Genomic DNA, 14,024 nt, shown 5'->3' with positions numbered 1-14,024 from the left:
CTACGTCCACGCAACAATCATCATCGATGGAGATCGATCCACGGTCGAAATAAGATCGATTCATCCATACAACTGCTCTGCTCTGCAAGACACATCGGGCTGCTGTTCTATAAATAACTCAACAATGATCAATCAACTGTCTCCGCTGTCCGGTGGTCCCACTGGATAATGGAAGAACAGAAAGAATACTCTTACGCCTAAATGGCTACTGTGTGTACCATATGTAATGGTATAGAAGAAATACTGGCGAATGGCATTACACAGTTTAGCTAATTATAGATATGATAACCATGTGACATGTACACGATTAAAATTCGGCTCTGTTACAGCTAAAATGCTAATGAGCCTTAAATAAATAAATGGGATAAAAAAAACAGGTGGTTATCGAGTTAGTATTAACCACTGGTGGGCTTCCAGTATCGAGGAAAATGTGAAAATATCTAATCGTTACTGAAAATAATCTGCCAGTTCCTCTGGGAATTTAAAAATACATTCATGTGAAAGAGTTTATTTGAATGTTGTCTATCCATGTAACACTGTGACCAAATACATTTGGTTTTGTGATTTTTCAATCAATCACAATTAACAGGATAGCTTCTGAAGATTATTCTTCCCCATCAGTAGGATATTTCCGTATCCAATATTGTATGCGCCCGCAATCGATTATTGCACAGTCGCCGAAAGTTTCGAGCTCAGAGGGTTCATTCCCCTCTAGTTTGCCTTCCAAATTGCCATCGTAAACCACGCCTTCTCTCGATTCAATCACGCACAAAAAGCATACTTAAGCGATATTTTGGTGGTGAGATGCATTCATTTTTCGTGAGGACATCGACAAGACAACATCGTTGCTGAGGGTGCTGGACGGCGAAGGATCGAGATCTGCCCTGAAACGCAAGCAGTTTGTTTGAAACTGTAAGGGAGCACAGGGAAGCCGATCCTTCAGGAGAAGAGAAGGTGACCATCGAAGCAGCCGCTACACACACACATACACGCACGGAATTCTTTCCGCTTGGATGCCATTCAGCATCGAGAAAGATCCGGAAAATAATCTGCCAGTTCCTCTGGGAATTTAAAAATACATTCATGTGAAAGAGTTTATTTGAATGTTTTCTATCCATGTAACACTGTGACCAAATATGTTTCAATCAAGTGCTATTAACAGGTGGTTATCGAATTAGCATTAACCACTGGTGGGCTTCCAGTATCGGGGAAAATGTGGAAATATCTAATCGTTACTGAAAATAATCTGCCAGTTCCTCTGGGAATTTAAAAATACATTCATGTGAAAGAGCTTATTTTAATGTTTTCTATCCATGTAACACTGTGACCAAATATGTTTCAATCAAGTGCTATTAACAGGTGGTTATCGAATTAGCATTAACCACTGGTGGGCTTCCAGTATCGAGGAAAATGTGGAAATATCTAATCGTTGCTGGAAAATAATCTGCCAGTTCCCCTTGGAATTGAAAAATTACATTCAAGCGAAAGAGTTTATTTTAATGTTTTCTATCTATAAAATATCCATATAATACATTTGGGTTTGTGATTTGTCAATCAAGTACAGTTAGCAGGAAAGCTTCAGAAGATTATTCTTCAGAACAAGGTTTTTCGTATCCTATATTGGATGCATAAAACCTTGTGCCTCCAACGTAACGCTCTCGTTTTCGAAGTCCCCCAAATATTCATTTATTCATTCATTCAGAATGGATTTAGATTCAACTTCAAACAAATGATCTCTAAATCAACGATAGTCCTACGTCACCCTTGCGGTTATACCATAGATATAACCCACTTCCTGTTTTTTTACTTATTTTATTATCTAGTTTTTAGTATCTTTCCAGTTTTTAGTATACTTTCTTCGGAATACTGATGTAGGACTACGTCTTTCATTTCTATACTGGGATGTAAGTTCAAAGTTTTGTAAACGAAAGTGTTACACCGGAGAACGAGATTTTGAGCGTTAATAGCTCCTAAACAACTGAACGAAATGATATGATAAACACCTCATTCGAAAGATAAAATGTCTACACGTTCTATGCTTGTTACTTTTTGATCCAAAAACTTGTTTCAATAGCCTTACAATTGCTTTCAAAACAGGCTGTTGAAATAACACCAATCGGTATAAAAGCGAGTGGCGCTCGGAAATCCACTCAGTTATGATTGCGCAACGATTGAGGTACCATCGCTGGAATGAATGGATGTTTCCCTAACACAGACTTCAAAACCATGGAGCCTGGGGAAATTGGCATTGCAAAATAGTTCCATGCAGCGGGTACTTTTGTACTCGCTTGCGTTTTTGCAAATTGGAATGTTTCACTAAAACAGATTTTAAATTCATGGAGCCTGGGGAAAACGGTATTACAAAATATATGCAAGTTGTGGGTACTTTTGTACTCGCTGGCGTTTCTGCAAATCGGAATGTATCCCTAACACAGATTTCAAAACCATGGAGCGTGGGGAAATTAGCATTGCAAATGAGATGCAAGCTGCGTGTACTTTTGTACTCGCTTGCATTTTGCAAACCGGAATGTGTTTTCCCAACACAGATTCCGAAGTCAATAAGTTGGGAAAATCGGCATTGCAGATCTCGGCAGTACTTTTATGCATTTTTTACACTCCGGAATTCGTTTTGCTAACACGGTCTACAAAATCGGGTACAAATGCAACGCTTTGGCTCGGTTATTCAAGACTGCATATCCCTTCATGTCGCCAGCTCACTGAGCTTCTACACATATCGTTTGATGATTAGGCAAAATGTTGATAACTATTTGCTGCGATAAACACTATCTTAATGCATGAATTGATCTAAAATGGGATTTGTTTGCAATTGAATTCGTAATTTTTTTCGTTCATTCACTAGTTTAATCAATAATTTAATCAATACATACGAAAGATAGCTCTGCGTAGCGGCGATATCGTACTCATGAGGAACATCCGAGGTGCGATTATTGCTAATTGAAAAAATATAGGAGGTTATGTCCAAGACACGACCATTTGGTTGACGTAGAACTACGCTGTTATTTCGTTCAAGTCGCTTGTTAATAACTTCGGATATTATTTTACACACACACAAACTTATATCCGCTTTGCGCTCTTCTCAAAAGAAGTCCTTTCTATTAATATTTCCGGTCTCGATTAGCTTAGCTATCATCCTTGATGGAGAGAGTTTTGCAACTGACATGTGAAACCAAATCACACACCAAATTTTTGAACAATGAGATCTTGGTGACCCGACGATAACCTAGCTTGATTATTCTGCACACAAATGTGCAGCTCAGAACCATAATGCAGTTTGATGCAATGATTGTAATGCCAGAGACATCAGCGCGTAAGTAATTTGGTCGCGTCCACAAGGCGAAACGAAGACAAGGGCTGACACAAAACAAGGAAGATCAAGCGTTCATTGCTTCGTATCTAGAACCATACTGAAGGTTTGCCTTCGTTCTTTGTTTTAGAGAGGCTTCAAACTTTACAGTCCATTCGCCTCTAAGCAAGTTTGTCTCAGCGAGATCCAATATTTATGCTCCAGGCAAATATTTCCCTTCGTTTTTCTTTTGTTGTTCACAGTGACTTTAAAGCATTTCCCTTCGTTGATCGCCCATAAGTGGCTTGTTATTGACGGCATGGGTAGAGAAGCTCACAAATGAACAGAACAAATGTATGGGAAAATGGAAATGCTTCTAGTTTTCATCAATTTAAATCGTTTCCACATCAGGAGATTGTAATATACAGCATAAAAAACAAATCTTAGGGAATTTCCGAATCGTTCGGTTTGTAAATAGTCTAAATCCGTTCACGGCAATAATAGTTATTAACGTTAACTTTATTTCATAAAAACGTGACCTGTTTTCTAATGAGACCCCCCTAATGAAAGACGTAGTTCTGCGTCAAAAACACAAATGATTACTAAGCCAACGGTGCGATTATATCATAGGTATAACCCATCCATAGTTTTTTGATGATGTACTGTATTCTATCAGTCAAATCATTTCATTTGATACCAATATTGGGGGGATCGCAAAAAATACATAGTCGACTATTTTTTGGCAGCGACCTTTTCCAATTTATGTTGTTCATAATTTAGTGTATTCTTCAAGTCAAGCCATTGTGCCAATTTTTAGCGACGGCCAAATTGAATTTTTCAAGATCATGGAATACACAGTTTTATAATGACAGTAGAATTAAAAGTGTCTCCCAAATTTCAGATTAATCAATCAACAAGAACGAAGTTAAATTTCTATTAATATGGGACAACCCTACAAACACTCAAACATACATACAAACAGGGCAAAATTAATGAAAACATTAAAAAGTAATTGTTTATTTGGGAACTGCGACCATCTTAGATTTAGATGTTTCATGATTAGTTATCCCCGATTTTTGAAATTAATCGTTCATCCACTAATCGAATACTTTTCAGGAGTTTGTTATTCTATACGATTAATCGCCCCAAATAATCGATTAATCGATTAATCGTCGTACAGAGAGGAATAATTGATTGGACTAATGTTTCTCATTTGCTAGAAAGCCATCTACAAGCAAAAAAGTGTTCTTTCCGCCGGGAAATTATTATCTTTTACTCTTCCCTAAACTCGTAAACGAAGCTCAATGCCGTCAATGCAAATTCGCGAGCCTCAAAGATAATGATTGATTTTCAGGATTAAACTGCAGTGGCCGTACTTTTTTCTCTGGGTTTGAATGGATGATTCGACGTAAATTATTCGTTCGCTTCGATTATTGGTTGCGCAGTATTCGTTCGATTAAGAATCGATTTCTGTAGGAAGTATTCGATTAATCGATTAATCGAACGATTATCGGGGATCACTATTCATGATCTACTGTGTTCTACCATTCGAGCACAGTCATTTGATACCCATATTGATGGGGTTATGGAAAAAATATATATTGTGCCATCTTGTGATTGCATTTTTCATAAATAACTGTTCGCGAATTCATTTTTAAAACTGAATCAGTTCCAAACTCTGTAATAAACAAAACGTTTTCAGGTCCACGAATGCGACGGTTTGTTGGTGTGCGTTATATGGTCTGATTTGTTTATATTTGCGATGACCAATGTACAGTGTCGACGTCTGGTGGCGATATTAGTGCTCGGGAGGTGAATTTTTCTCTATCAGATCGGAAGGGCCAAGTTCCGTGTAAAAATATAAAAGTTTGAATGGAAATTTCTACTTCATATTGTTTTATTACCCAACACATGTAGTCCTGACACTCACTTAACCATTTGTCGATACATTTCATGTTTGTTCCACAAATAATTACTATTATAATATAAAATCATCATCAGACACAGTTTTCGTTCAATATGTTTTTGCAATTTCGGAAAAAAACCCTTTTTTCATCACATAAAATAAAAAAACGATACGTTGAAGTAAATTTTCATTTTCAAAATTTTGATTTTGAAAGCATGTTTATTCCACCTGAATTTTCATCATTATTTCCGCGTGAAACATCTCAGTGCAAAACTAACAGTTTTCGGGGTGAACCTAGTGCGAAACTAGGTTGAAACTGAGTGAATAAAAAACGTTTTGACAGCAGTGAAATTGAACAAAAACGAATTCGCTATGTGTTCTACTAGTCAATCCCTTTCATTTGATATCCATATTGATGGGGTTCTGAGAAAATATGTAATCCGCCATTTTGTAGTGGCCGTCATCTTAGAGTTGCATTTTTCATAAATAACTGCGGTCTAATAGTCAAGCCCTTTCATTTGATACCCATATTGAGGGGGTTGTGAAAAAAAAATATATATGGTGTCATTTTGTGGTGACGGCCATTTTGGATTTGCATTTTCAACAATAAATGAATTCTACTAGTCAATCCCTTTCATTTGATATCCATATTGATGGGGTTCTGAGAAAATATGTAATCTGCCATTTTGTAGTGACCGCCGTCTTGGATTTGCATTTTTCATGAAAAACTGTGACCTAGCCAAGCCCTTTAATTTGTACCCATATTGATTATTATACAAATTTCTCAAAATTTCCGATCTAAAAATAAGAAAAATCAAAAATAAAATACTCCAGATAATCGAGTCTAAAATTCCTGATAATCGAATTTTCAGAAAAGCGCGTGATAAATATTAATGATTTTTTTTGCTCTTTGTGCAAACTATAAGAAATTGCTTAAATCAGATTATATTAATATAATCTCTATATGAAAAGCATATTTCATCATCGAATATATAACTATATTAGTAACAAGTAGTTTTCTATTTTGCACTAAATTACAAAAATATTTTAAATTCCATACAAACTCATACAACTTTCCTGCTTATCTAGCAATACTAATGCAAGGTCCTTTCTAGCATACCAGAGTAATTGTCTATGTACGGTAACCACGGCCAAAGTTGATTCACCTGTTTCATTGCTTGAAAGCATCACACGCGAGACCAAAAGTAATCAGCTGTGTGTGCAACATCGATGTTTACAGCTGCTGTATTCTTGTGTGTATGAAAGAAACAAGATTCAACCGTACAAAGTTTATCTCGCTCCAAACCCATACCTTTCGACCGATCGATTAGTGTTTTGCCTGAATCGGAACCGCGGGGAGAAGCTCTGTGCTGCTTCGTGATTGAGAAAACTCACAAAACTCTAGCCTTCATCGTGAATGGAGGAGTTGAGTAATTGTTGCTGCAATTGAATCTTCTCACGCGGAAACGACAGATCATAAATTCGCCCTAACTCGTCGGGAAGTTGGTTGATGTTAGGGATTGTTAACCGGTTTTACCGTTACCGGTTTTACCGGTAATACCGGACCATTTTTCATTACCGAATTACCGGTAATTTTACAATCAACAACCGGTTATTTCGGTAATTTTTATTTTTTCACCATAAATAATATTTGCCTTTATGCCGCTTTAAAATTTTACTCGAGAATCTAAATAAGATCGGGAAAACACAACGGCTGCGTCAGTGTCGATACCCATACGGGAGAAGATATCGACACTTACATGTAAACATGGCTAGAGGCACAAAAGTCTTTCTCTGTCTTTCTCGTTTCCATCGTTTCCATTCGCTGTATACATGAATGAGTGCTTGACGTGACATATCACCAGCAGCATACGAATGAAAGAGATGATGAATCAACATTGTGCCTGTCTCACCGCTTTCATACCGAAAAAACATCGATTGTTGTGAATTCATTCATTTGTTTTTTTTTAACACGCACGAGATTTTGGTTAGAACGAAACAAGTTTTGTTAGATAAAATGGATTTTGAAGGAAAAGTGAAGGCAGGATTGTCGGAAACCTCAGTATGGAAGTACTTTTTACGAGGTAAACAGAACAGAGGGATTGCAAAATGTGTCAAGTGTGATAAAATCATCAAGTGTGAAGGCTCAAGCACAAGTGGATGTAAAGCTCATCTCCGATTGAAACATGGAATACTACTGGACAAACGACCTGCATCTGCCATTCCGGAACCGTCTAAAGAAGTTCCATCAACATCCGGACCCGAAGCCAAGAAGAGGAGTATCATCCGATATTTCTTCAAGTCAAGCCCTTTGGATGCTGTTCTAGCTAGATTGGCAGCTAAAGATGGAATACCGTTCAGCACTATTTGCAATTCGGAAGACATCAGGCAAGGGCTGGTAGCTCGTGGGTTTTCGGACATTCCTCGAACCAGCAATGGAATTCGCCAACGAGTCAAGACATTTTTCGAAACAGTCGTCATCGAGTATCGGAAAGAGTTTGAAAATATCAAAAAGGACGGGGGAAAATTAAGCCTAACCTTCGACGAATGGACTTCGATTAGAAATCGGCGTTACATGAACGTGAATGCTCATTCGGCCGATAAAACTTGGAACCTCGGTCTGCAACGTGTTGAAGGCTCAATGAACGCGGAACGGTGTGTTACCTTACTTTCTGAGAAAACATCCCAATATGGAATATCGACAACAAAGGACATAATGGGTGTCACGACTGATGGGGCGTCCGTCATGAAAAAAGTTGGAAGCCTCATACCAGCTGCGCATCAAGTTTGTCTCGCGCATGGCGTTCATCTAGCGGTCACAGACGTGTTGTATCAAAAATCCAATTCAACTTCGTATTCAGGTAATAATTGTAAAAAATAAATTAAATGATAAAACATAAATAAATTTTCCGTTCAATGCAGATTTTGCCGATTATAACGGGTCGGACACAGAAAATGACGACGATAATGATGATATCACCGATTTTTTCGCGATCAACAGTGAGGAAACCGATGAATGTATCATTAAGCCCGAATACTGTCTAACAATCCAAAAAGTACGAAAAACGGTGAAGCTCTTCAGAAAATCTCCGGTTAAAAACGACGAAGTTCTCCAGAAGCATGTCACCGCGGACCACGGGAAGGATATTTGTTTGCTCCTTGATTGCAAAACTAGATGGAACAGTCTTCTGGCAATGTTGCGCCGATTCTACTACCTCCGAACTTCAGTTCAAAAATCGATACTCGATCTGAAAACGAAGCACAATATAAGCTTCAGCGATCAAGAACTGACAGCGATAAAGGAATTGGTTGATGCCCTCGAACCAGTTCTGGTCGCCGTTGAACTGCTATGCCGGAAGAATTGCACTCTTTACGAAGCTGACGTCGGATTGCAATTTATGCTAGAACAGGTATCGGATCAACCATCAGAAATTTCGAAGCAGCTGCTTGAAGCCCTGATTGAAAGGATTACAGAAAGACGTTTCGTATATGCAGATTTGTTCGCATATATGAATAATCATTCTGCTCGTGGTGGTGACACAGCTAATGGTGACTTTGGCGTTCTCTATCAAACGTCACGGACTACAATGATCAAGCAGGCATTTGAGATTGTGCGTGACCTGATGAAATTTGACCAAGATGGTATTGATTCAGTAGCTGGTAAACAGCAGGAGGAAAAGCCACTGGACGATGCAGAACCTGCAGAAAATTTGAGCATCAAGGAAAAACTGGAACGACGATTGCAACAGTCAAAGGTTTTAACGTCCAGCTCCAACACAACGTCTACAAACGTATTGATGAAGACCCTCAGACAAGAGTTTTCCTACTACGACGCAGAGAACATCAGAGGCAAATACATGACGATTGTATTTGATGCTCTTCGTACTGTACGCCCAACATCAGTGGACTCTGAACGTGCCTTCTCCGCTTCTGGAAATTTCGTTAATAAGATTCGATCTAGATTAGGAGACGACACAATTAACATCCTTAGTGTCCTCAAGTATTATTTTAGCCAAAAAACTGAGTAGCAAAAACTTGCTAAATGTTTTGTTTGTTTGTTATCTAATTAGTAACAATAAAAGCCATGGAATGGATTCATTTCAAAGTATTTTGTTTACCGGTGATTTACCGGTTTTACCGGTAATGAAATTTTCATTACCGAGTAACCGGTTATTGAAATTTTGGCACGGTAATGCAATCCCTAGTTGATGTGTGTTGTGCTTCGTACATATCCAAACAAGGTGAGGAATTGTGTGTCATATCATTTGACACACAAAATAATGGTCAGGCTTTGGGTTAGATCGATACTACGAGACCGGTTTTATAGATTCGACGGAAATAATTCTAGAATTGTTTGTTTTCGAAATGTATGGCAGAGCTAGAAATGAAGTTCAACTGGATTGGTAAGCAACGTTTCTACGTAAATGGGTGTTCCTAGTAACTTTTCCAGCTATCAACAAACCAATAAAATGAACGAAATCACAAAAAATAAAACTCCGATTATCCGCGGGAGCGAGTTTCATGGGGAATATATAGGGCGTCCCGGAATTTGTTGGTGAGTGACAGGCTCATGCACTTTTGTTTTGGTCATGGCTTTCACATTAACTGACCACTGGTGTACACGACCTTATAGAAACATTTACAAGTTTTTCTCGATTGTTCACAAAACTTGTAAATGCCTTATTTTATAGTACAGGGCGGACTCGCCCGTTTCGTATCAGCTATTCGAAAAATCGAACAGCAATTTTGATAGTTTTTCATGGCTTAGGAATATGACCATATGGTAATGTTTTGGCATCAAATGATAGCTTTATTTTTCAGCTACCATTTACCATTAATTTCATTCAGTTTTGTATAACTTTATTGGGCAATAAAATCAATTTAAAGCAAGTACACTCTGTCCAACTTCTATAAGAGCAGGTGGTGATCTTGCTGCTTTGTGTCATTTTAAACAAACAATGTTTCAATTTATATTCTAGTGTGTAGGTATTTATGACTACCATACATTGCATGATTTTCATTTGTGTGTGTGCAAGCGCTGAGCGTGAACGAATGTTTTTGTATTTTTCAAGTGTCAAGTTTCTATAAGACCAGTTACATCTTCCGTTCTTTTAGTAGTTTTGATCAATAAATCTGGAAAATGTCGAAGGGAGAAGTGCTCACGGAGAGAGAAGAAAAATAAATTGATGCATTTCACCAAGAAAATATTGGTATCAGAGAAATTACTCGTCGTATTGGACGATCCCATCAAGTAGTGTTCAATTATTGAGCGAATCCTCAAGGATACGGCAAGAAGGAGAGAGCTCCACGTAAATCGAAGCTCTCTGACCGGGATAAGCGGGAAATAGCTAGAACAGTTTCGAATATCTCTCACATGAACCGACAGTTTCATACATTTCCGCATAATTCAAGAACTAATTAAGCAAACGGAACTGAATTTGGCATGTGGAGGTTTTATGGGGAAGAAAAATTTTTGAAGTGGTTCGACACTCTTCCCCCTCTCTAAGGGGGTCTTCCATACAAATTGAACACAAATTTCTGCATAACTCGAGAACCAATCAAGCAAACGAAACCAAATTTGACATGTGGAGGTTTTAGGATGCAATAAATGTTTCTATGGTGGTTCAACACTCCTTCCCCCTCTCTTAGGGTCGGCTGTCTTACAAATGAAAAACAAATTTCTGCATAACTCGAAAACCAATCAAGCAAATGGAGCCTAATTTGGCATGCGGGACGAAGTTTGCCGGGCCAGCTAGTGAAATATATAAATTACAATACCATTACGGATTGAAAGCTGTCATTCTCTCGAGATAATTTGAACCCTTTTTGCTATACGGGGTTTATTCTGAACTTAAGAGTAAGTCTAAACATACTCTGAACTGAAATCAATGCAAATTCGCTTGGATTATTAATTTTGTAGTATCATATCATACCATACGCCCTATTGTATTCTAGTGCAGAGGTTTTCAGTTTTTTTTATGGCAGAGCACTTTTATAGCAAAAATATTTGACGGAGCACCTGCATTTTTTAATGAACAAAACAAATTCTACTTGAATTGACATTGCCCAACTGGGAACAACTCTATTTCGATTGCGTGTAGCAGTTACACGACATCTGACCCGGAGTAAACAAGATAAAACATTGTATGCACTGTGAAATTGAATTGAAGAATGTATTTTTTCGAGGTGGGTTTTCAAGTGGGAGCATTTGCTATAACTTTGCGGAGCACAAATTTCCCGCGGAGCACCATTTGAAAATGTTCTAGTGGGAGGTCTCCGCCATTATCAGTCGCACAATTATCTTCCGGTTCCTCTGAATACGTCCATTCTTTCCCACCCGAACACCACCCGGTGTGTTCTTTGTGCAATTTGATTGTCGAAATTGCGGCTGCGAAATGAACAGTCGACCTATGCTGAAACCCACAGAAAAAAAATCGTATTTGCCATAAACATCGAAAAAAAAATCATTGAATATCAATCATAGCATTTCATAGCACTCAGCAAATTTCCGAATTTTTATTAGAGGTTTCATTTCGATACTGCAATATACATATTGTTTATGTTTTGAGTGACAAGCATTCAAATCTCGATAATATAAAAAACAAATGCCGTTAAACAGGTTCATGTTGGTTTTGCGGTTTAATTTTTTGAATTTTTTTGACAGCATGGTTTTGATTTTTTGTAACTAAGCCACACGCAACTCTACTCAACAAGCTTCGCATTTCATGCTCAACATGTTTGATAAGGTTGCACGAAGGCCAAGTCACAGGCTATTTAGTGTAGGCTCACAGCTCGGATTACACATTCAGGGCGCGATGGTCATTCATCTCGAAAGTTAGATGCAGAGATGATTTTGCAAAAAAAAATTCAAGGTCGTATCGCTTTGCCACACGAATGCGTTCATGACCGGGTGCAATTAGCTGACACCAGCGAAAGTTTCTCAGGTGTTGACACACACACTGATACTAGTTCGTTCACCTGAAATCTCCATAGACATGCACGTGCCACAATGTATTTCCACACTGTAGCTGCTAATACTACCGGTCGGTTGATACGTATACACATATTTAATACGCATTTTAACGCATTGAAGCTTTCTACACCGCTCTGAAAGGGAACTTGCCGACATACACGGTTGTTTTCACACTCTATCGCTCGCGTAGCTGAAAAAGTTTGTTACAGAGTTATTGCATTACTAACGGATGATTTCATCAGCAAATAGCATAAACAGCATATAGCTGCCGAAAACATCATAAATATACGTATACAGAGAATAATTACTGCACTAGCCAAAAGATCTGCATGCTCATTCCTGAAAATATCAGAGTGTTCTGGAATCGATCCGTGCAATCCGTGGATTTAGTGCCGGTATGGGTTGGTCCGTCGTTATCAACGTATCATGTTACTATCTAGTGTGTTTAAAAATCGGATCGATAACAAAAAAAGATCTGATTGTAAAAAAAAACTTTATGTGTTATAATCTTATAATCATTTTAAAAGGATATTAGATCCATTCAGCAGTTGAAAATATAGTTTCAACGTGTGAATGCAATGTCTCTTAAATTCTACAACCCTTTGAACCCTTTGTGGTCACTCGTCTACTCTCAGTATCCAAACCTTTTATACTGTTCCGGTCCTATGGTGGCTCTCAGCAGTTTCGGACGAGGCTTTTAAAAAAATAAGTGGTACAATCTTCAACCAAATTAAAAATATAAGTAAGGGTTGCTACTTCCACAAACAACTGTCACATAGTTTGACAACTCTTGGTCGTTAATTACTTACGAAAACAACACAGTGCCCTTTTCCATACACGTTTTGAAACTTTTCAGCTTGAAGCTATAAATATTTCCTAAATTCCTTTGTGAACGATTTAGAAATTTAGCTACACCATCTCAGTTAGTAACTAAATAAAATGAAAAAACGTGCATACAACAGGGAAACAAAGGTCTATTTATTAGATAAAATTATGATTTGTCTTCGGATGGTGGTGGGGTACATTCAGACATCGTTCACGGGGCCCATTCGGACACTGTTTAATACCTCATCAAATTTGTTTGATTGTTGTTTTCTAACAAATATCAATTTAGTATAAACATTGCGTTTTGCAGCATTTGCAGATTTTACTCTCCCAAATTTGACCCGAATCCTTTTCCGAAAGCTTCAGCACGGAAAACCATCACTCGAGGACGGAGGAAGGGAAAATCACGAATTTTGACTGACTCTCCATAGCAAGCAGATTCCGTTCAGACAAATACTGATAAACAGAGGAATGCAGAAAGTGCTGGAAATAAGAGGAAACGGAAAAAAAACTGTTGATAAACACAAAATTTTCATTAACCTAACCTAAGGCACATTCGGACGAAAAGACAATTTTCAAAAATTCGAATAAACCATTCGTAATCGCATCACCGCATACCTCTAACACGCTTATATGATACTTCGATGTCTAAATTACAACCAGAATGAATTCAGGATTGCTTTTGAAGTATACAAAAAATATTAAAAATCAAGAAAAAAAAGGTGTCCGAATGTGCCTACCTATACTCTATTGAAAATCATTGATCTTCCTTTCAAAAAATTGTAACTCAGAATGCAGATATCTGATTTATATATGATGTTTGAAAACCAATTAACTATTTAGGAAAAATAACATTTTAAATCCACTGTCACAATCTTACCGAAAAATTGAATTTCATATTGAAAACTCAAAACAAAATATCGATATTTGTTGTATTTTTAATTGGAAAACACTTTTAATTTAACAAAGTTTGAGGTACAATGGTTCCGTGTCGGACTTACTAAAATGGAGATGTT

General features: G+C 37.7%; 1 protein-coding gene and 1 pseudogene across 1 annotated transcript in view; both read left to right on the top strand.

Annotated features, from left to right (window-relative positions):
* LOC129779090 (fatty-acid amide hydrolase 2-B) overlaps window positions 1-14,024 on the top strand; it is a 44,940-nt gene that overhangs the window by 4,475 nt on the left and 26,441 nt on the right. The window lies entirely within an intron of this gene.
* Window positions 2,896-3,014, top strand: LOC129780961 (U4 spliceosomal RNA; annotated as a pseudogene).

This window comes from Toxorhynchites rutilus, chromosome 3 (assembly GCF_029784135.1).
Source record: "Toxorhynchites rutilus septentrionalis strain SRP chromosome 3, ASM2978413v1, whole genome shotgun sequence".
Lineage (NCBI taxonomy): Eukaryota > Metazoa > Arthropoda > Insecta > Diptera > Culicidae > Toxorhynchites > Toxorhynchites rutilus.
The sequence above is the reverse complement of the archived record's forward strand: the minus strand, read 5'-3'. Positions and strand labels throughout refer to the sequence as shown.